Genomic DNA, 24,432 nt, shown 5'->3' with positions numbered 1-24,432 from the left:
ACGGTGACCGTTGCTCCACCCTCCTCAAAAAAGTATGGGCCTATAATGCCAAATTCTGCAACGGCACACCAAACTGTAACACGCTCACTGTGCAGCGGTCTCTGATGAAGTTCACGAGGGTTCAGCCCAATAGAGAAAGTTCAAAGGAAAATGTGCCTCGTCTCTGCACATGATGATGGCACCACAACGAACGGTTTGCAGTATGTTTGAGCAGAACTCTCTACGGCTCTCCCAGTCTCTCTCAGTGAGTTCCTGCAGTACCATCATTTTGTATGAATGGAAATTTAGGTCCTCATGCAAAATGCTCCTCGAAGACGTTTTGTAAATGCCTAAGGAAGAAGAATGTTTGCATGCTGAATATCCAGGAGACTGCAAAATTGATGCTCTTACAGCTAAGATGTTTTCAGGCTTTCGTACAGTCTGAGGATGGCCTGGAGATTTTCTGTTCAATGTTGTACCCGTCTGTCTAAATTCAGCCACCTACTGAAGAACTGTTTTCCAATTTGGGACATCACTGTTAGGAGGAATGCTGAAGTGCATTCAGAAGGTGCATCGCATAGTGATTATGGATTTGTTGTTTTTGAAGAACACTTTGACAGCGAAAGCATGGTGCACACTGGACCAAGATATGTTGCCGACTGAAAACTACAAGGGCTCACCTATCAAAGGACACCCCCTTACCCCCAACCCAATCGGCTGCCTCTACCTCACACAATGACTTTGAGAAATGTGGTACTTCATTTTGGCTCACCCTATATAAGGCGGATAAAATGGATTATCTGTCAGAGATTTCAAAGATCACTATGCCTGCAATTTTTGACTACAACCTGAAGGTATTCAGCAGGGAGTTTCAGTGTAAGAAAGAACGTTAAACGGACTTGCTGTTTAAATACCTCTACAATTATTTCTTCAGAAGATCTAAGAAATTAATAGAGGTTGTGCAATGCTTTCAAGAATATTGCCAATTTGTTTCAAAAGCCATGCTTTGCTAAATTTTTGTTGACCAGTCACTACTAATGCTTCTAGCTATTTTCACCAATTTATTTTCCTGTCAGACTCAGCTAGTGATCTGATAAAGTGCTAATGCTACTTCATAGAGGATTGGTATTCAAATTAAAAATCCATAATAACAATAATTATACATTTTATCTATATAGTGGCTTACCCCCGAATTCACACAGTAAAACATACAGAGCAAGGCAGGAATGTTGGGCTTAAGGCCATTTCAATACACGTTATCAAATAAAATGGGGCAGCCATGTGTTTAAACACCTAAAGCAACAGATATAAAATTGAAGTGATGGCTTTAAAATGAGCTAGGAAATGAAGCACATGAAAACTGTTGAGTTTCAGTAGTGTATTCAACAGCTAGATATTGGGAAAGAAAAGGGTGTGCACCAACTGGCCTTCAAAAAAAAAAAAAAAGACAAAGCGATAAAAATGCGACTCTGCAGGTTTCAGGTTGTTCCTGACAAACAAGTAAGAAGCAGTTTATTGCAGAATGCCCCATTTAATCCTCCAAGCCAGCAATTAGAGCAATGATGTAGACAAAAACTTGATGATGCACCTAACAACTCCAAGAGTCATTGATTACAGCTATGATTAAGAAATTAACAAAAGATCTGCTTCTCTCAAAGGTCCAAAGCCGCTCTTCTTCAACTTAAAGCACATTCAGATATCAGCAGTCTAAATGACTCGCCCACACCAACAAAATGGCTACTTCTGAAAGCTGCTGGTTTCTCATGTCCCAAGTGCTAATGGAGGTGACTCTACTCTGATATGCAACACTTTACGCCTAAGCTACACAGTCAGCAAGTTGCAGCTTATTTGTGTACTTTGAGGTTTAAGAGAGCCACAATAACTCTGTTTTTCAAAGAGATAATTTTTCTAAACATACTTGCTCTTGTTCACTTTATGAATACCTAAAACCATGAACGAAGATAAATTTTAATCACTTTGGTTACTGCTGAATCACTACCTAACTATCACAGCACAAATCCGAAAATAAATCAGCAAAAGATGCAATAAAGGGTCAGACCAGACGCCAAAAAAGTAAAAATTCTTTCTTATCAGCGAAATAAAGATATTTTTTCAAGTGAGCTTAAAAAATCAACTAAGACACATAACAAATCAAGGTCACTGGAAAAAAGTCTGTTTCACGGAATTTGAAAATATGTTCCCCTCCTCCTCATTCAACATTGTGGCATTTGGTCTCTCCATAACAAATAAATAATACAAGCAAATAATTAAGGGAAGACCAAATGATTTCATGATGAGTATGCCATTTGTAGGCCTGATCTGCTGAACATGGGAAGATAAAAGGCCAGTTAGGGAAACTTCTAGGACGCACCAAAACCTACATTTTTCCTACATACACGACTTAATCAGCCTAGCAATCAAAAAATTGGAGCAAAACCAGATTAAAATTCATGAACAAAAAAGAGTGAAAAACCAGCATCAAAATCTTTTGGAAGAAAATGTTTGGGAAACTAGTTTAAATTTACTAAATATATTCCCTTTGCCAAACAAAGCTTAGACAATTTCTCAACCTTAAATAAAAAACCACCATGACATCAATGTACATGCAATCACATGTAACCACTGCATCCAGTGTCAACACAGAACACATATATAATGGGTTAAATGGAGAAAACAAATTGGCCTGACTTGAATGACTACTGTTCTATTCAGGGACGCTTACTGCCTTGCCTTTCATCTAATGGTTCCAGGATAGGCTTCAACTCCCCATGATACTACACTTGTATTAAGCAAGATATGAAAATTAAAGTATTAAAGTATTTAAGTATTTCAAAAGTAGTGGGTGAACATTAGTGAGACATGGAATGCTTCTGTTCATGAAAGCAGCACAAATATTTGAAAAAATAACCTGCATTGTATAATTGTGTATCCAGAAACAGGTAGAGCTAAGCCGCTGTGCATCATTGGACTAATATAAATAAATGTATTCCACATCTGGAAACCAAATCTGTTAGGCTGTGACTCCTTTTTTTCCCAAACCCACTTTCTTTCTAGAACCAATACAGGGATAAAAGCAACTAGAACTTCAGAAATAGCAAATAAGGAACCCCTGGATATGGGAGTAAAATAGAGTATCAAGAGAAAACTTCTATGGATACAGAAAGGCCCTAGGCCTGGATCTAAACCCACACACCAATGTGTTGCACAGGCGTCTTTTCAATTATTCAATCATTTCCAAAATTACTTGTTCCGAAGCAGGGTTGTGCTGAAGGATGACAATATCAGTCCATCAAAGGGCACACCCACACTCATCTATCAATTAGCTGAGCGGGTGTGCCATTGAGATGTGGCAGGAAACCAGGGTACTCTGAGAAAGCTGACATAGCCATGAGGAAAACATACAAACTCCACACAGACAGGACTTAAATCATGTTTTGAAAACAGGACTAGCTGCCACGAACCAGGCGCCCATTTCATTACATATTAAATAATGTCTGTTCGTCTGACAAAATTTATACAAGTAAAAGAATAAATAAAAATAACATGTTTTCTTGAGCTACTTAACCAGAACTTTCCTTGGATAGATTACGTTGTCATTACATACACTTTTCTGTTCACCCAATCTGTTTGCTATCAACGAGAACGATGGGCATTCTCCGACAATAGCAGTAGTCAGCTCCGTGACAGAAAGATTACCAAGCCCATTGCTAGCCTTATTATCAGAGATTTCTAGACTCACCACAAGCAACTGAGCATTTAAAGAACAATAATCAGGATTGGGGCGGCATGGTGGCGCTGCTGCCTCACAGTAAGGAGACCTGGGTTTGCTTCCCAGGTCCTCCCTGCATAAAGATTGCATGTTCTCCCTATGTCTGCATGGGTTTCCTCCGGGTGCTCTGGTTTCCTCCCACAGTCCAAAGACATGCAGGTTAGGTGCACTGGTGATCCTAAATTGTCCCTAGTGTTTGCTTGGTGTGTGGGTGTGCCCTGCGGTGGGCTGGTGCCCTGTGTTGGCTGGGATTGGCTCCAGCAGACCCCCGTGACCTTGTGTTAGGATATAGCGGGTTGGACAATGTCTGACTGACAATTAGGATTGACAAGCTTATTGGGCTGAATGGCCTGTTCTTGCCATAGTTCTGATGTTCTAATATACAACAATGCTACGGTATTGGTTGCTGCTGTTAGACAAATTATCAGCCCTTTTTCAAGTGCTTTGGAACTTAATACTATTCAATTAAAATGCAAAAAATCAAATCAACTTGCATTTGATTTACTGTCTTGCTGTACTGTACAGTGCTCCAAGTTACTTTTTCTAAGTACTACATAATAGGAGAAATGGTATAGAAAGTACAGACCTTCACTTTGACTACAATTTATCGATCTTCTTAAAGATACTTGCTGCAAAATACAGCATTAACTATTGACCATAGATTATTGTAATTTACCAACAGGTCTTCATTTACATAGTGAAGAGAACTTTAGCATATCATAACAATGAAAGATTTTTTAAATCAATGCACACAGGCATTATTGTTGTTTAATTAAACTGCAGACAATAAACTTTCTAGTGGGCCCTGTAGGTACCTCCAGGTGTAGTTGTATGGGACTGATGATCACCGATTACATCTGTTCAATGGAGTGATAACAAACAGACCAGGCATTGTGCTTCTTGGAGGTTAACAGTAGCTGTAGACTGGCTTGTCACTGAATATGTCAACAAGAACAAGCTTATGCTATTCTGATGAACTCCATAAGCTTCTGGTAGAAAAACACCTGAGCAACACAACACTACTTTAGTGATCATTAAAATATAAAACTCATACATGAGTGAAGATGGAGTTACTGAAGGGATGTATCAGCATGTATTAGTTATTCACACCAAAAAAAAAGTTTCAAGACATAATATTCCAGCTTTTTCATAATTTTCTATCTTTGGCAGATACGTTGTAGCCACTGTTTTTAAGAAGTACTCAAGCTCACTATGAAGTTTGTTAGTGTATGATATGCACACATAATGTATTACAATGTACAGTTGTGACCTAGAGTTGAATTTCTGCAGGTTTTCTCCCATCAGGTAATAGTGTGAGTGAGAGCAGGTGTGTGGATTAGGACACCCTGTGACAGGCCGTTGTCCAATCTGGAGCTACTTTCTGTATTTTTCATGCTACTCGTGTACTTTGTGACACTGTAAGGGAGAAACTCCATAAGTGACAAAGTGATAAACTTAGTTGAGAAGTCCAGTATGATTTATTTGAGTGTGATTATTAATAAGAAAACGTGGCCTACTAGCAATTACATCCATCCATCCATCCATCATCCAACCCGCTATATCTTAACTACAGGGTCACGGGGGTCTGCTGAAGCCAATCCTAGCCAACACAGGGCGCAAGGCATGAAACAAACCCTGGGCAGGGTGCCAGCCCACCACAGGGCACCCACACACACCCACACACCAAGCACACACTAGGGACAATTTATAATCGCCAATGCACCTAACCTGCATGTCTTTGGACTTTGGGAGGAAACCGGAGTACCCGGAGGAAACCCACACAGACACAGGGAGAACTACTAGCAATTACAGAAGGGAAAAAATAAGGAAAAAATTATTTTTTTGTTAATCATGTTACTATAATTCACATCTTATTTGTATTGTAGTGCCTCAGCCAAGCAGGCATTTAAGTGACAAGATGTACCTGGATGAAATGTTTAGAAACCAGCACCATTTTAATAGTTGGCTCAAACAACAAATTAAAGTTCCCTGCCCCCCTCCTTGGCTTGACAGCTCAATGGTTACAGTGTGCATTAGCCCTCTACCACAAAGCTTCTGCATTTCTCTTCTGAGAAAAAAAAAAAAACTGTTCCTGTTTTTTTTTAAGTTCGACAAGAACTTTAGAAGTTTCAAAATAGGAAAGATAATTAAGCTGTGCTAGTTGAGAAATGCTGTGTTAGCTGTGCTGGTTTACTTTGAAGCCATCTTTGAAACATGTGAACTACTGAAAGGTGTACGTGTTTAGAAAAGCAAACATGATAGTCTGTTCATGCACTTTAAGGGAACTTATAGCGGGAAAAAAAAGTGCCATTCAAACCAAAAAGATGAACTCCGCAAAAAAATACAACATGGTACAGCAACTTAACAGATGAACAAGCTCACAGAACATTGTTGTGGTATTTTAGCTTAATAAAGAATTGGGCTCACAAATGAAGACAGACATATTGAACCCAACCCAGAAACCGTCTAACCTGTCTCTGCAGAAGCAATCTGCCATTTTCTCAAGATACAAAACAGTACATACACACACAAAATAGTAGGTAATGGGTCCAGGTCCCCTCTTATATAAAAATGCTGACTTTACTATAAGTAAAAATTCCTAATTCACAAAAATAAATCACAGATTTAGGATTCCACGACTAGAGACATTTCACTAATGGACTGCATTACAAGTAGTTTTGTTACTTGGCACTGCAGCCTAACACTCTGCAAGTACTGCTTAAATTATTGAGGTTACATTCATATTTATTGTACCCCATCACACACCATACATTTAAAATTCTGGTATTTTGGAGACAGGTATAGAAGCATATCAGAACTTAACACTACTTTAATTTAGCTACCACTCCCTCAATTTAAAATATTACAGTATTCAATGATTCTGCTGCTTATCATTTTATTTTACATATCTAGCAAGACACTCTTGAAAAGACTAAACATATTACTAGATGAATAATACCTATAAATAAGATTCTGCTCTAAATATTTGCTGTTGGGGTTTACAATGCATCACAAACATTCGTCATGGGTTTCCTGGCTTGCAGATTGGAACAAAGCATAATAAATAAAATATCTGTAATTTACTCACAACAGTACACAACAGCTTGGCCGCGTCATCTTTCCTCCTAGGGTCGCTACACTATGAAGAAACTGTAGGCACAGAGCAATGACAGGCCTTGTAACTTATAGCTGCCATCTTCAGAGCTTTTGAAAACAGCACAGGAAATTGCAGCAATGAAGCACAACTGCCTCACTGGACTAGCTGACTTCTTCACTGAAGGCGTTCTCAGTCGCGTTTGTATTTTTGGCAATGGTTTCTTTTTTCCCCTCAGTGCTTCAGTTCACCTTTTTTCATTACATTTAATGCATCACCAGTAAAAGATATGTGTTAAAGTGAACAAAGTTCAAAGACATCAAAGAAAAAATGACTCTGTATTAACCTTAGTACTACTACTTTTTCTTTTTGTACATTTTTACAGACGGAGTAGCACTCATATCCACGCTACATATCACTGAATTTATATAACAGTTCTAACATACTAAAAAAACATTTATCAATCTGTCAACCCCAGCAGCAGTTGAGTGCATTGTAGAAATGACACCCATTCTAAAACATCAACTGTTCTTAGGACCGAAGTGAAATGCCTTTTAGATGTGGTAAATGAGTGAAGCCTTTCCTGTACATATGTACAAGCATGCAGCTGTACGGTAGCTTCAGGTTTCTGGACAGAAATTAATATAAATAACTAATACAATACTGATGTAGGCTATACCATTTTTGTTTTATATGCCATGGTGCAAGGCAGCAAAGATATTTACCGTACCTACACAATGATGTAGCAGTTAAAACACTGCTGCAGTGGACAACTTTCAGGCTTCATCACTGTACTTTCCTTCTTACAATCATGTAATAGAAAAGCTTGGTTTAAACAGTGGATGGTCAGATGGGGATATCGTAAATGGTAGATATTGAGGGTGGGGTGAAGCACCACATAAAATTGCAGTGTTAACTCTATCACTAAATGTTACTCAAAGTCATCTGACAATATACTGTAATTGCTACTGGCAAAAGTATCCTTCCCCTCATGTAATGTGACACGATGGCATATACCAACTGGATTCATACACGTATCCAGTGTACACATAAATATTTCTACATACATTTTCAAAGGAGATGTGACCTAGAAGAAAGTCTTTCAAAGAAAATAGAGCAGAGTGTTAATCAAATGTTTATTCAGGTGGCAGGGGTTGAAAACACTAAATGGAAATCAAAATCGAAGACAAGCAGGGGTCAAACAATTTTTGATTTCAAAAATTTTTTTTACTTAGATGGCAAAAATGAAATCGAAGTATACAGATTTAATCAGAGGCAGAACTAAACAAAAGTCTTTTAAAATTTATTTTTGAAAAGGCTCTCAAACAGGCAACGTTTGATGCCTTATCAATTAATGCATGAGGAGGATATTACTACAATAGTAATGTGTCCTTGGATGTGAAACAGGGCTGAAACACAACATCATGTCATCAAGGCAGTGATAACAAAAGAAGGAAACAAAACATTAAAATAATATTCATGAAATCAAATATTGAAAAATTCCCTAAAAGAATCTAACAGAACATTTAACTCACCAAGTATTCTGAGAGGAGAAATATAAATATGCATACAACAAACACCTTGCTTTTTTAACAGAAAAAAAACATGTATTAATTACATCAGTTTGTTCACCAAGATGCATGAACTCTTAACTAGGAGTAAGAAGAGTTGAAGCGAGAGTTGGCAGGGTGTATAAATAAAAGACATACATTGGTTTTGGCAGCCTCCTATAAACCACGAGTGAGCAGATCTACAACAGGTACAAGCTAAATATCATCCAATGCTGACAATGAAGCACAAAGATTCCCCATTCTGGACATAAAGGTTTAAAATGTTTTTCTGAATGTAATTCTTTCCTAAACTCTTTCCTAAAGACTGCACTTTGAACAGTGTACCCAGCCCATTTTACCTGCTTTTGTTATAAGAGTTTAACATGCAGTTTCCAAATTTATTGTCTTTTTATTAGTAAGCAGTAACAACAAAACTACATACAGTACCATCACAGCCTCTAAACAATAGCTTCAGTAATCAATGCCAGTTTCACGCAGGAATGAAATATCTTAACAAAAATTTTTTTGAAAAGGGAAATTATGAAATTATTTTTCCACACAAACACCATACAATAAACAGACCTGAGACTGCAGCATCATTAAGAGAACTATGAGCAATTATGAATTGTACCATATACAAATGACAATAAATCTAAACTTGAATTTGACCTTAAAGTTGCATCTGCGTTTCAGCAAAATTCCAGTTCTGAACTGGAGTAAACCAAAAGAGACTCTATGAATAGATGATTGTAAGGTATATCTTTTCATTGAAACACAGTGAGTCATGCCAAAATCCATGTAGAGTAACACAGGCATAGACTATTTCAAGAATAGAAATACTAAACTGAGGAGATTAATTTAACATGAAAGGTGAGGGCCATACTTGCACAGAATTGAGGTGATTCAGAAACATGAAAGACAATGTTCTATATGTGCTACAGGTTTAATATGTGTTACTATAGTCTTTTGTGGTTTCATGGTGTCACAGTGTTTGCTGAGGCTATTTCAAAGCTCTTAAGACCTGAAGCACTGCCAAGTTTGCAGGTTCGCCTCATGTTTGTAGGAGGTTGTCTCTGTGATCTTTGCTCTTTGTTAGCTTAAATTAAGAATGCAAATCTACCTCTTTTGACTGAGCATTGGTGTGCAAAGACTTGGAGAGGCTCACAATTCAGGGCTGGTTCCTTCCTATGCTCCTAAGCTTGGTTTTGGGCACCCCAATCTAGTACTGGAATTGACATATTTCAAAATGAAATGATAGCTAGAGACTATGTTTTGCTAGTGGCCCTGGATGGACTATGGTGAAACTGCCATGGGTAAGTACAAAGGGGAGTAAGTACGGTCATTAGTCTAATATTACAGTTCTTGGGCAGCAGCGGACAACATCCATTTAAATAACACCTTTCAGGCACACCAGGGGTGTCCATATTATAAAACTAAGGAAGCTTAAGCTTTAGGGCTTCTAATTCTGTAGGGAACTCAGAAGCGACATTAGTCCACATTGCTTGAACTTTTTGGGTGTCTACTGTGAGAAGGGATTTTTTTTAAAATGATATTAACATAGTACAATTCAATACAAAATAGTTAAAATAAAAATTTAAATGTTATTAAAGCATTATGTAGGCTAGCTGTAAACAAAAATGCGTTCAGATTGAGGATTAAGGGTGTTTTGTTCTATTTAATATAAAATGATTCTAAACAATTTAAAGCACTATTAATATTTATGACAGAAATTGAAGTTTGTATTTAAATTATTTTATCATATTTCTTTGCTTGTGGACATTGTAAAGGCCAACATCTCTATAATTTTTTTCGTAGTTAAATAATCTAATGCTATATTAAAATATATTAAATATAAAATACTATTACAAGAAATATTAACAATTTTGCCAACCTGTATGTACAATTAAAATACAGTAAAAATTAAAAGGCAATAAAAATATCTCCTTTCGTACATATAATCAGTAGATGATGTTTTATAATAAAAAAGTGGAGCTGTTGAAAAGGCAATCACAACGTTAGCATTATGACTGTCTTTTCAACATGATAGACAAGATTTTTTTCAGTATAGTGTTTATAAGGATACAATATTTTTATTACCCATACTTAAAAATAAAATGTTATATTTAGAAAGGTAAGGTAAGTAATAAAAGAGAAGCACTGTTAGATTAGCCTAAGCCTATTATTGTTTTTCTCAATAGTGGTTACCAAGACCACTGCTAGTTGCTAAGGGGCCTCTGTAACAGTTCAAGCTGCAGGGCCCCAAAAATGTACGTTTGTCGCTGTCCGCCTTCACAAATGGGCAAGAAATGCTATCATATCTCGCTAGGAGCTACACCATATTTGAAAATGATGCTTTTTTTTAATTCTCTCAGTCTTTCTACAATGGTAACTGAATCCTTCATTCATTTTACATTAATTTTTCTTCAGCTCTTGGCTAAAGAGAGATACAATTTTTCCTTTTCTTCCTATATCATTGAATAGGTTACAAGGTTTAATCTACTGCCCTATGCAGTTATCTCTTTCTATGCATGTAGCTGATTTCCATGTATTTTAATGTATATTTGATGGAACTAATACAAGAATGCAGGTCACCTTCCTTCTTGTGGAAATTTCACTAACAATTTTCACATTCTATTAATAGACTAAGAGATTTGAATCATTTATAACTTGCAACTGTCACCATGCTTTCCAACTGCAAAATTGAATTGAACAGGAGATAACAGAAGGCTTCTTATATGGTGGGGGGGTTTGGTGTTGGCATAGCGGTCAGTGCTGGTGCCTCATAGATCCAGAATCACAGGTTCAGATCCTAGCCTAGGCAGTTTCCTAATGGATTTTGCACATTTCCAAAATGCTTTCGTGTTTGCTCTGGTCTCCCTCTTAAAAACTTGGTGGTAAAGTAAACCGTAATTGCTAATTTGGTCTAGTGTGAGAGTCAGCAACTGCATAAGTGGGCCCTGGTATGGACTAATGCCATGGATCAGTATATTCTCTGGGCTCCTGTGGCTCTGAATCAGATTCGGCAGGTTTGAAATGTATATTATGTTTCAACTTTAACTGGGAATCTGCAGTTGAAGTGGCCAGAAATGAGTCATCTTTTCCAGTGATGTAACAATTTTTAAACACATTAAAATCATTGGCAACTATAAAATAATGTATGTTGAATCTAGTCAGTATAATGCAGTGTCATATAATTTGCTCATTTTCTGACATATAATTAATTCATTAAAGACAAGAATGATACAACAACAACAACATTTATTTATATAGCACATTTTCATACAAACAGTAGCTCAAAGTGCTTACATAATAAAGAACAGAAAAATAAAAGACACAATAAGAAAACAAAATAAATCAACATTAATTAACATCGAATAAGAGTAAGGTTCAATGGCCAGGGGGGACAGAAAAAACAAAAAAACTCCAGATGGTTGGAGAAAAAATAAAATCTGTAGGGATACATAACAAACTGATACTTGAAAAAGTGAAATACGTAATACATTCATTTTTAAACAGGTCAAACATGTTTATTGAAATGAAAATATAGATTAAAGTTCAAATGTAATCATTGTGGGACACTTTAAACTTAAACAACACAAGTTCAGGGTATCTTCATTTAATGCTCTTATTACATTATATCTTCAAGGCAATTACCTTTCTCGTTGTTCTTCTTTTCCTTTATTTTTACCCTGTTATTCTATAGCCTACAATACTTCAGCCATTCATTAATGCTGTATATGGACAGGATTTTCTGGTCTAAATCTGGTACAAGAGTATTTTTGAAAACAAGGAGAAAAAAAAAAGCAAATTCGGTTTCATAATACCCGGGATGTCTTAAGTAGAGAGAAGCTACAGCTAAGGTACAAGGGTGGGCAGAAAGGCTTGCAGCGACATGCTCAGTGTGAGACAGTGAACCAAGGGCTCAGCAATGAGCTGCTCTGGCACTCTTTCACAATCATAGCTCTAGCTTAGGGCTGTGTTTGCACGCATCACTCATACCATTACTAACATGTCATAGCATGGGAAGGCTGGAAAAATACTGAAAAGACACCAACAAAACAATCATGACTCAGCCCAGCTTCCAGCTCAAGATGTTCAGCTGTAATTGAAAGCTGCTGTCACATTCTAACAAAGCTGATTTGCTCAGAATAGCCATGCCCAGACTACTGAAGGATGCCCACACCCAACAGAACTCCAAAGTGCCCCCAAACACCCACATATCACATTACATCAATACTTTACCAGAAGCATAACACAAACAGAAAATGGGCAGATTTTTATTTTACAAATTCATACTAGATAATACCCCAATCAGCCACAACATTAAAACCACTAACTGGTGAAGTGAGTAACATTGATTACCTCGTTACAATGGCACTTGTCAAGTGGTGGGCATAAAGTGAACAGTCAGTTCTTCAAGGTGATATGTTAGAAGCAGGACAAATGGGACAGTGTAAGGATCTGAGCAACTTTGATTATGGCCAAATTATGATGGCTCGACGACTGGAACAGGGCATCTTCAAAACAGCAGGCTTACCTGGCCAGGTGCACTCATCCATATTTTTATTATGGCTGTGCTAGGAATGAATAGTCTACTCACTTTTAGTAGACAATTCATACTTTGTTCTTTTGTTATTTGCACAAAATGATGAGCAATATGCCCTTTCTTTCAAGATCTATAGTTTCAAAATCAAGTTTTATTTGGCATGTGTAAGCAGCACATGGTATTTTCCACAACTGATTTCTGACTTATAATACAAAGACACTTCAATAAACAAAAGCAAAAAAACAAGAGTACAGAAAAGCAATTCAGTACACACTAGTAAAGGGGTATAAACAATATGCAATCTGTCCATCCATTCATATACCGTGTTTGCTCAGCATGGGTTAGTGAGGAGTTTAACTCCACACCAATGGGAACAAGGCAGGAATCAGTCTTGTACTGAATACCAACCTGCTGTAGAGAAGACACACACAAACACTAACACAAGATCAATTTAGAGTCTTCAATCAATACAGGATGAAAGTGCAATACCCAACACCAACACCAAGCTTACAGCAACATGGGAGAAAACACAATGATAAGTGATAACTTGAGAACCTAATAAAACTAATAAACAATAGGAGACCATTCAATCAATCAAGATCATTTGTTTAGCTACATAATAGCTAAGCTGTCCCAATATCTCATCTAGGTGCTTCTTAAAAATGATCAGGGTTTCCAGCTTCAACTACATGTCTTGGTAGTTTGTTCCAGCTTCCCACATCTCATTGAGTAAAGAAGTGCTGCCTGACTTCAGCCCTAAATGCACATGACCTTATATCCTGGGATGCACCTGGTTGCCTTGCGCTGCACAGCTTAATGTCTTTTCTTGAAGGGTGGGGACCAGAAATGTATACAATACTCTAGATTCAGTTTCATTATTGAATTATATATTCTGAAACAGTGATCCAGGTACCTGGGATTGTGAGACAAAAGTACTACCAGGCCCTGTAAAACACCTAGAGCTAAAACATCCTACGAACATCTGATCTGCTTTGTCTGCATCTACTGGCATGTAGACATATATTGTCCTGCAAGAATCACTGGTACCTGATGTTACTAGTTAAGATAGAGAAGTTTTACAGAATTGAACCCGTTTCCTGTTAGGTTCACCATCTGTGCAGACATTCACTTACTTGAACTTAGCAAGAGGATTGTGAAGCTCACGCATGTACACTGGATAGTGATATCATGGTGACCATTTTCTCCCATTAGTTTTATTAACACAATTCCACTGTTAGGATTTCGGATCTAATTAGAATGTCATACACCCTGCACTTGACATTTTTCCTTCCCTACTACTGGCACCAAATTTGTTTAATCTGTGTGCATTTGTCTTCATGTCTTCTGTGTCATATCACTTCTGTAGCATCCTTAAAGTTATGTAGCACTCTTATTTTGATTAGGAGAAAATGTCAAAGTTGAAATAATCCCTCAACTTGGCAGGGTGGGCAGTGGCTTAAGGCAGGTCACCTAATGATTTGCCTGTACTAAACTGGAGGAGTAGAAGGTACTTATCATTATTGCCAACATTATTATTCATACTATATGACATTTCCTAAATGGTAAATGAATTATCTCAAATCAGGCCATCATTTCTGATGTTACAGCTTTTTTTTCAGGTTTTGAGGTTAATTGCTCCTTTAGTCCATGATTTCTCTTTTACTTTCATTGACTCAATACTGTAACATAAGCCTGGTTTAGCAGATAGATGATGGTGTCCTCCACACCGATACGGGGCCGATAAGCAAACTGTAGGGGGTCCAGCCAAGGTTCTACCAGCAGACGCATATGTTTCAGGAGAAGTCTCTCCAGCACTTTCATAACGTGTGAAGTCAGAGCCACTGGCCTGTAGTCGCTGGGGGTCAACGGGTGGTCCTTTTTGGGGACTGGAACCAGGCAGGATGTTTTCCAGAGTGATGGGACCCTCTGCAGTTTCACTCTTGTTGAAGATCAGATGTAGAACTCCACACAGCCATCCTGATGCCATCAGGACCTGCAGCTTTACTGGGATGAAGTCTACACAGTTCCCTTCTAATGTCATCAGCTGAGAGAGACGGAGAGAGACAAGCTGTGCGGACAGGAGAGGAGGGAGGACAATGGAGAAGGTGAGAAGAGCTGAGTGTGGGGGGAGGAGTTATCAAGATGTGCCAGAATTAATAGCTCATATCAATAATTTAAATACATGCCAATTTGCTTATAAAAATGTTGTTGCAGAGCGCATTCAAAGTCATTCATAAATTACATCCTGACCATATTGTGTTTATTCATTTAATAAAAACCACATACAACATCAACATCACACAACAGTATACAGTCACTGTACATGTGACTCATCCTACAATTCCAACTCCACCACCATAATGCCCCTTTTCATGGATATCAACAAAACCTTTATTTCAAACTGTTGTTTTTAGCTTTGGAGGAAAATGTTATCCGTATATTTAAAATTCCATATTCTTCCTTTCCAAACTAAATTTAACTCACTATTTTATATTTAAAGGGGCTGCAGCCAGTAATACACAATACATAATCAAAATATTCTGTCAATTGATATACTCACTGAAATCATGTGTGTCTCCCTACATATAATATTCATTTTCTCCATTATTACACAAATTTTTTGCAAACAGAATACCATAAATAATAAATAATGTCCAATAATATTACACATGTATTAGGTTTATTTAATAAACTTGAAACATCACCTAACTAAAAAAATAGATTGCACTAAGTCAAGTGTACTTCCCTTGAAATTGATGCAGAACTGTGCTGAATTGATCATAAAAACAGATTTAGTTCCATTATGACCACATTCACTAAGGACCGGTACCTTTGAAGTTAACTTTACTCTCACCTCCTGCTCTAACATCTGTTTGTCTCTTCTGGAACATGTTGCAGCCAACAAGATCAGCAAGGTGCCATACTTTAATTCTGTAAGATCCACCACTTCCATCTTTTTTTCCTTAAATACTACAAGGTCAAAACAAGAACTTCAGATATGAGTAGAATGGAAGGAAGTTGATTTTGAAATGGATTATTTCTGGTATACCTTCAGCCACAATGCACTTCATTAAACTGGTTTCACTGTATAAAAATGATCAATAAAATACAAATGGAAATTAAATTCAGTGTATGGCAGAATCCTCCCAACATTTGATGATGTTTACAAACTTCACCCAGTGAAACAGATCCTTATTTAGTCTAGGTATACCTGAATTGTCTATAAAAGAACATAAAGGAGCAACTATAGTAGAGCTACTGCCTGTTACCTATATTTAACTTAAATGCACATGGCTCATAGAATTACAGCATAAACACATGCCATGGATTATTATTTTGGACTTATTTACTTTGAAATCAATTTGGTTTTATTTTACTGGAAGAAATACTGAAAGTAACAAAATAAATTTCACAGTCACCACAACTGTGGACTGAAATCAGCACTCGTTTGTTTTTCTCCTTACCAAAACCTGGGCAGGACACACTCAATTTAACTGTGAGGCTTTCAGGTGGACTTTCCTCATATTGGGTGATGTTTTACTGACAGGGTTTACTTAATAGCTTAATGACTGTTTTATTGCAGCATGAGATGGGATTTAAATTCTGACATGGTCTTCATTTGTCCAAAGTAAGTTTTGTCCAGTACCCTGGTGTTTCATCAGTACAAAAACATGCGGGAATGTTTTGCAACTGACTGCCACCCCATTCAGAATTGTTTCTTGTCTTGGCTGATACTGTTAAGGAAGGCATCCCTAACGTGGGATGAGCAAATTTAGAAAATTGGTGGATTGATGATGATTGACATAAGGTTTATAATGCTGAGCACTGAAAGGTTTATTTTACATAATATATTATGTTACTATTTGCAATGCAGAAGAAAACACATTTTAAAGGTGGAGAAAGTATTAATAGGCAACTTTTAAATATGTTTTCCTCAGCTGCAGGAAAAGATCTTTTGGCATCCCTCTGACTACTGTTGACAAATCATTTAGAGCCTCTAACCAGTGAATAAAGCAGGAAACTCATCAAGAGGTCTTTCAGCCTTTTAATACTATTGAAATGGTAGGAAAAATATACATTAAAACAGAAGTCCCATTGTAGGGGCAGCAAAAAAGACAATTAAAAGGTGAAAGACACATTACAGCATGCTAGCTTGAAGCTGGTTTAATATTAAAAAAATGTATAATATCTTTTTTATTCCCATAATGATGGTCCCAGCATTACCAAAACTTGACAGGATTTCACCATTAAGACATACTGTATATACTGCATAATGAAGGTAGCATTGCTTGGTAATGTCCTTATAGAACCTATAGTACTTTTTGCCAGTCTTTTTTTTACTGACATGCAGATCTGCCACATGTATTCTGCCAAAGTTATCAAGAGTCCCCTGGGTCTTTTCTGGTGATCCACTACATTATGTCCTTGCGGTCTTCCGAAATTGGAATTTTGTGACCCTTCATGGTGAACTAGAAAACTCTATGCAAGTTAAACGCATACAGAGAGAAACTGCAGGTACATAATTCTATCATCAGATCTTTATGACATACTGTACTTACATATTTTGCCTAACACAAAAAACAGTCAACATAAATATATGTATAGAAATTAATTTTTGTCTGAAATCAAATAAGGCTATTAAAACCATTCAATTATTTTCATTTTTCAGTATGTGACTAGCAGACTATCTGTATTTTTCCTTTTTTAGTTTATCACAATCACACAATGTTATTTCAGCATTAAAGGTGATTAGCTGTCCCTTACTTTAATATCATTTCTTTTTTGTGTCCTATAGATTATTAATAACTGAATGGTACTGGGATCAAATTTTATGAACAATTTTATGTAGTGTACTGTGTCATGTTGTTGATCATCAGGGCCTTGTTATGAGAAAACATTTCAATGAAAAACAAAAAAGGGCAGGAAGTGGAATGGAAATCCTAGTGCTGTGTCTGTGCTAATTTCAACAATTTTAGGTCAGCGACATTCTTAAATATTTGATGCATAGTCAAATATTTTGTTAGAAGATGTCTTCAAATAGATCCATTGTATGTGATGATGTATCCACTCCAAATGTCCATTTTAGATCGGAGTGCTCAAAGCAACATGCAGCGGCAGATGATGATGAGCTGAGATGAACTGAGATGTGCTAAGATACACACACATGTACACTGAGATGACACAAGGAGATATGTGAATCACGTGGTAACAGAATACTCTGATCATCAAAGAATGTATTCAAAGTCAAACAGGGTTTCTCTTGGCTTAGATTTGCCATTCTAAAACTGATAAATTCTTGTAGAAATGTCATAAAATCACATCAACACAATTAAACCAGGCTTAAGCTTCCCTGTCACAGAAAATCGATGAAGCCCCATTTATATAACCATCAACTCCTAGTGGGTACTTTTGGAATAAAGCTTTGGCTTATTGTAATAAAGAGCTATTTTTGTTTTGTATTTTTTAAATGTAGATTTGATGCTCTTCTTCTCATGTTAATGAGCTTACAGTACATATTGAAGGTCTGTAAGGCCACAAAACTATCATTAACCACAAAATACCAGTTGGTATCTAAAGTATTAAAAATCTATAAAAAGGACCCTGGGTATGAAGATAAAAAACAAAATGAATGCCACTGTTGTGGTTGGTGGTCCTTTACGTATTTAATCCATATTGTATGTTTACATAATATAGCATTCCAATACAAGAACCAGATTATGAAGACAGCACTGCTGCTATATGATAATTACATGTCCCACAGAGTTAAGAAAGCAAGTCTTGGCCTAGACTCTCAGGGTGGCACATGTTAAACTATTATATGCATTAAAGTGTCCTGTAAATGGCAGTAACAGTAGTACATAATTGTGAAAACACTCTGGCCTCTAAACTTTTGATATCTCTCTGGATAATTGCTTACCTTTACCAGGGATAATGTCCAGATGTAAATGGATTCTTAGCAATATACACCATACTGGAGTCTAAACCCTTGTAATCATTCCTGGGCTGGTGAAACTGGGAGCACAGCGGTTCAGTCCATAGTTCATATCCCTGTTTTGACTGTTCTCTGTGTGGAGTTAATACAATCTTCTCAGGTTCTACTTAAATTCTCTGGCTTTTCTCCTACATCTCAATTATTTGATGGTCAGGCTGAAAGAAGACCGTAAATAGCTAAAATGCCATTGATTGTACTTTGCGAGTAACTGAGATATACAACTACCTGATGCTAAATGCTGCTTTAATCAGATTTGGCTCATTGTCACAAAAACTTAAAGTTTTGTAAATGGATGTACTAGTGAGATTATTAAGGAATAATGACTGCTTACTATATTTAAAAAAAAACTATAAACTAAAAATAAAGTGATTCCTTTGACTCTGTTTTCTACTTATACATGAGTTTCCCATAAAAGGAGTGTCAGTGAAAAAGCTTTTGAATGGTGAAGTGGGTCTGCCATGTGATTCCATAAATGCTGACTGTTTTATAGTGAAATATGCATACCAAATGTGTGTTTAAATCTTACTGCTGGCTTTCAGTTAACTTTATCTGATATTTTGAGTTATTCAACATTTAACACACCAGACTAATGGAATTTCCCATTCAGGTATACGAAAGTTCACCTCCACCTGATCACTTCTTGATAAAACAAAAGTATTTCTGACAAGAAAATGCTACCCAGCTCAGCATAGCTTATCAGTACACATTTATACAGTGCCTCCAAAATAATACTCTCTTAACATCTGAAGTTACCCAAGGTGCTAGTTCAAAAATGGTGGCAAGTGAATAGTTTTGATGTTTCAACATTTCTTGGTGTGAAAAGTTTTCTAACATTTGTGTGTTTCTTCCGGACTTATCATAGACTGTTATCATTAGCACTTGGGTTTCCTGTATTTAAATACATAATGTGACATGAACTTCAGTATTTTCAGCCTTTCCATCTGCTTAAAAAAGCAAGACACATAATCTGTGATGATGAGGCAACTGAGTTAAACCAAGTAGAAGCAAGCAGTTATCCTGAGCCCTCTACCTGTAGTCAGCAACTGGCTCAAATTTGAACAACTCCCAGAACTTCCAAATAAGTGAATCAGCCTGTAAGTCATGTGAGTTCATTGAAAACATGCTTTAGAAGCACCCAGGAGTACTGCAATTATTGTGTGGTGTTTAAATGGAAAAGATCAAACTGCTTACACATTACAAGTACTGTCTAATATTAGGATAAAAAAGAAAAAAAAAATTACTCTCTGCATCTTGTTTTAGAGGGACTTTTGTATATCCTGCTGTTTTTCCACAAATATGAAACCCAAGGAATCCAAAGATAGACAATTCCTGAAATATTCCATCTGTTTCAATCAAGTGTGGCCCTTCCAGGGTTGTTAGAAAATGTATTTTTCCCAGTAATGTTCTGATCCACAAGCAAGTAAACACGAATTAGAGAGAACCTTCATGAGGCCACAAGGCACCTCTCCTTCTATCATTGCACAACTTGTACAAAATGGACAGCTGACAGTAGTGGTCAACAATATCTAATCTTTGCAAATAATCGACCTTTACTAAGACAGATGGTGCCTTGCCTGACATGAAGATAAAATACCTTAAAGTGTAGCTTTCTCCAAAAAGAAATCCAAGGCTAGTTAAAATGGCTGAGGACATTGGGGTGCTGACATACAAGCACCCTCATTTTTACAAAAGACAAAGGATTCAAAGCAAAAGCAAATGACAATGAGGGAATACTGTAGAATGCAAGATTTCATCACTTTATAATATTATTATGTAGAGAATGTAAAAACATTTAAAGATCTAAGACACCATCATATTGGGGAAAGAAATGGAAACACTAAGAAATGGGAGAAGAAATCACAGGAATCTCTACCTCTGTCTTAATAAAATAAAAATAAAGCAAAAACATTACATAAAACCACTGTATTTTCCAGCCTCTCCCTATTTTCCTGGCATGGCAAAAATTTGTTTCCATTTAGACTACAAAAGTAACAGTGATTTTGAAATGATGGCACAACAACTCCAGTTTCTTAAACTTTATTTAATTTTTTTACACTTTAAGAAAGAAGGTAAGACTGTTTCACTCCTAAAAACTTGTTGGTGTTATGCATCCCTGCTTTAAATTTATTTGTGAATTAACCACATTAGGAAACACTTTTATAAGACATTAAGTAATAAAGAAAATGCCTGCTGGCAATAATTAGTCATGTGTGTGTATTTATGCCTCTCTAAATGGAGAAAGAGCTGCTTTATATTACGAGTTCACAAATGTATTAAGTGTTGCATGTTGCATGTTCTATGTTGAACATAGAACTTTGTTATTTTTTTGTATGTTTTTTTACCAACACCTGAATGTATTTTACTGTGGTAATTTTTAAAATTATTTTTAGATATTTTAATTATTGGGAGGTTTACACTTTTTTTCTTGAAGGCTGATGTAATGCTACCCAATTTATGTCTAAGCTTTAAGATTTCCGTAAGGGTGCTGAATGAGCTCATTTTCAATATTTACATACAATACCATATAGCAAATGATTCTTAAGATTTTCTCCTCAGTCAACTGTAGTGCTTGAACATCATGATAGTTTAAAATATTTTCAGAATTTTTAAATATTGGGTAGCAGAAAATATACAGAAGTCTTAATTGAATGGCTAAGCAAAATAATAGTCAAGTTTGCACCAAGGGCCTGTACACAAAAACTTCACTCCCTAAATATTTGATTTGTTTGCTTGTATGTTATTCTTGCGAATCATTACTTTAAGTAATTTAATAATTACGTTTGGACACTTGCTTAATGTGCACAGAGAACTTTAATTGTGCAGACGTGATTATGTCACATGTCAATGCAATGTACACGTCACATGCCCAACAAAGCATTGCATCTGTAACTCCAAATTGCACTGTCCATGTACAAAGTTACACAAAACAGCCACACCAAACAGACCAGTATGAAAACAGATACAAAAAATGGCAGTGCAATGATCTCACCAGGATAATGATACAAATAACAAAAAGTTAGAATAAAAGTTAATAACACACAAAAAAAATCAAACATTCTAAAGAAATGAATAATGCATTCCTGACCAGTCTGTCTAGTTGCACTTTTGAAATTAACTTCCAAGACTCATTAACACTTTTACCTACACAGAACTAAATTCCGACACTGTAAATCTCTTGGGGAAATGGAAGGACCTGGAGAGTAAGCCTGAGATAGTCTAGTTACTTTGCAGCACTTGTGTTCTTAATGTTTGCATATTTTAATGTGTATAATGTAACTGAAAATATTGTTTTCTATTTAGACTCACTAATCAATAATCTTGCTTATTTTAGATTCTCCTTCCTTTCGGTTCTAGGTTTATTTTGACGTAAGCAATATTTACAACAAAGTTTTTAATTCAGTTTGAAGTGAACAAAACCTACCATATGGATAACAAAATAACACAAAATACAGAATACAACAATAAGAAAAAGGTCAGTCTGAAGGTGCTCTTGTGTCACTTTCAATAAGGTTTCAGTGTCCAAGGCAGGTAACCAGAGAACTGTAACCTGAGGAACTCAAAGAGGCCAATCATCCCCACCCATGCACAATAGATGCTGGTCACAGCGTGACTCTCTCAGAATAAATTCCTCCCCCTGACCACATGTCACCATCTGTGGAGGTCTGGTAATGCGGAGTACCCAGTGAAGGAGTTAGAATGAGGTCCTTCATGTCAGATCTCAGAACACCACACCTTCTATCTTGAAGTCTAACCACTACAGGAAAACTCAATCCTCACATGCACATGGTCCTCAAGGAGTAGCAGTGCATTGTCTAAATCCAAAAATCAAAGCAATACAAAACCTACTCTATCACAATAAAATCCAAGAACACTAAATACAATGCAGGTTAAGAGACATAACCAAGAAAACGATGAAGAGACAGAACACCGAGCACCACCATCTTAGATCCATATTATATTTTCACATGTGTGCTCTGCTCTGTCTGTGTGTAGAATGATACAAGCACGATTACAGTTATCACATAATTTGCTTCTGCACCACCGTAGCTTATTTGTTTTAAAGGCAGCACATCAAATAGTTAGGCAATGCAGAACAATGATTAAAACAGGATTGAGACTTGATTCAATTGTAAGCTCATTTTCACAGCCTGCATTTAGAATGTCAGAGTAGAATTAACTGTATGCCGTGATGCACATGCAAAACATGAAAAATACAATATAAACAAATGTTTGGCCAATGATTTGCACTTACACTGTAGGCACTAGTGAAAATTACTGCCATTTGCATTTCTGAAAGAAAAGAGGAAGTACCTGGTTAGGAAGTGGTAGTTTGGAAGCTAAGACTACTCTGCCATATTTCAAGAAAAGAAGTGCATAATGAAGGCAGGAAAACAACTGATTGTGGGAAATGATATTGTACAACAAATAATCAAAAAACTATAGGTAATATAATAGATTAACACAAATGTAAATGTCTGAAAGCAGGGAAAATGGCACTGGATGATAAAAAGAGTTATGGAAATATACATAATAAAGAGCAAAGTTTAATATTTCACACTATAAGTTGCTGACCTCTGAGATAAAACTGCTTCTTTTGTTTCACACACTAATCCATTTTTGAACTGACTTAAAACCCAAATTTGGGTCACGAGAGCAGGTGTAATCTATCCTTAGACAAGGCATCAGTGTAGCATAAGGCCCAGTCAGACAAATACACTGAAATCAATACAACTTCTTATCAACACAACCCATGGGCATTTAGGGTGTGTGAAGAAAACTGGAGTAACTTGAGAAAAAACTAAGTATACAAGAATCAGAATCAATGGTCAGGCTGGGATTTAAATGCAGATTTGTATGGTGCCATCATGCTATCTTTCCTTTGTTAGTAAGACTGTATAGCTTTTCATGATATGCTCTTCAAATATGTAGAATAACGGAGGACTGAAGCCTATCTTAAAAGCATCTGCTGCAAGGCAGGAACCCACCCAGGATGGACTGCTAGTCAAACACAAGACACGCTTAAACACGCATAAATATACATGTTAGATTTTCAATCGACCCAATCGGCTTCTCTTTGGACATGGTAAGAAACCAGAATGCCCACAAACACTGAAGGACACAGAAAGAGCATGTAAACTCAACACAGGCCTGTCAAGCAACAGGTAACTCTGGTTAACACTGTGCTGTAAAAATAGCCATAGATGGCCTTCCACTTGTTGGTCAGTTATATGCTATATAATAATATTATGAGTACTATCTGGCAATAAACCATTAATAAATGGTAGCACTGACACCAAAGAAATGTACTGAGGAAGAGCTGTCAGGTTGAGGCTCTAAAATAATGTGAATGCTGGCTTCAAAGGACAAGTATTTAAAAAATGCACATTGTACAGAACCTATGCTATACAGATTACAAAACTGTGTTATGTATACAAATAGGACTTCTTTAAGATGAAGCTGCACTGCTGAATAAGCCATTACAATTATGCCTGCTGAAGGCTT

General features: G+C 36.6%; 1 protein-coding gene across 5 annotated transcripts in view; it reads right to left on the bottom strand.

Moving 5' to 3' along the window:
• elf1 (E74-like ETS transcription factor 1) overlaps nt 1–24,432 on the bottom strand; it is a 232,502-nt gene that overhangs the window by 76,189 nt on the left and 131,881 nt on the right. The window contains exon 1 of one of the 5 annotated variants that reach the window (XM_039765998.1): nt 6,837–6,955. The exons of the other annotated variants lie outside the window; for them this stretch is intronic. The gene's annotated coding sequence lies outside the window, so the exon portion shown is untranslated. Of the gene's footprint in view, nt 1–6,836; nt 6,956–24,432 lie in introns of those variants that run through there. 5 annotated transcript variants of the gene reach the window in all.

The sequence above is a fragment of the Polypterus senegalus genome, chromosome 10 (genome assembly GCF_016835505.1).
Source record: "Polypterus senegalus isolate Bchr_013 chromosome 10, ASM1683550v1, whole genome shotgun sequence".
Taxonomy (NCBI): domain Eukaryota; kingdom Metazoa; phylum Chordata; class Cladistia; order Polypteriformes; family Polypteridae; genus Polypterus; species Polypterus senegalus.
This window is presented reverse-complemented; position numbering and strand designations above follow the sequence as displayed.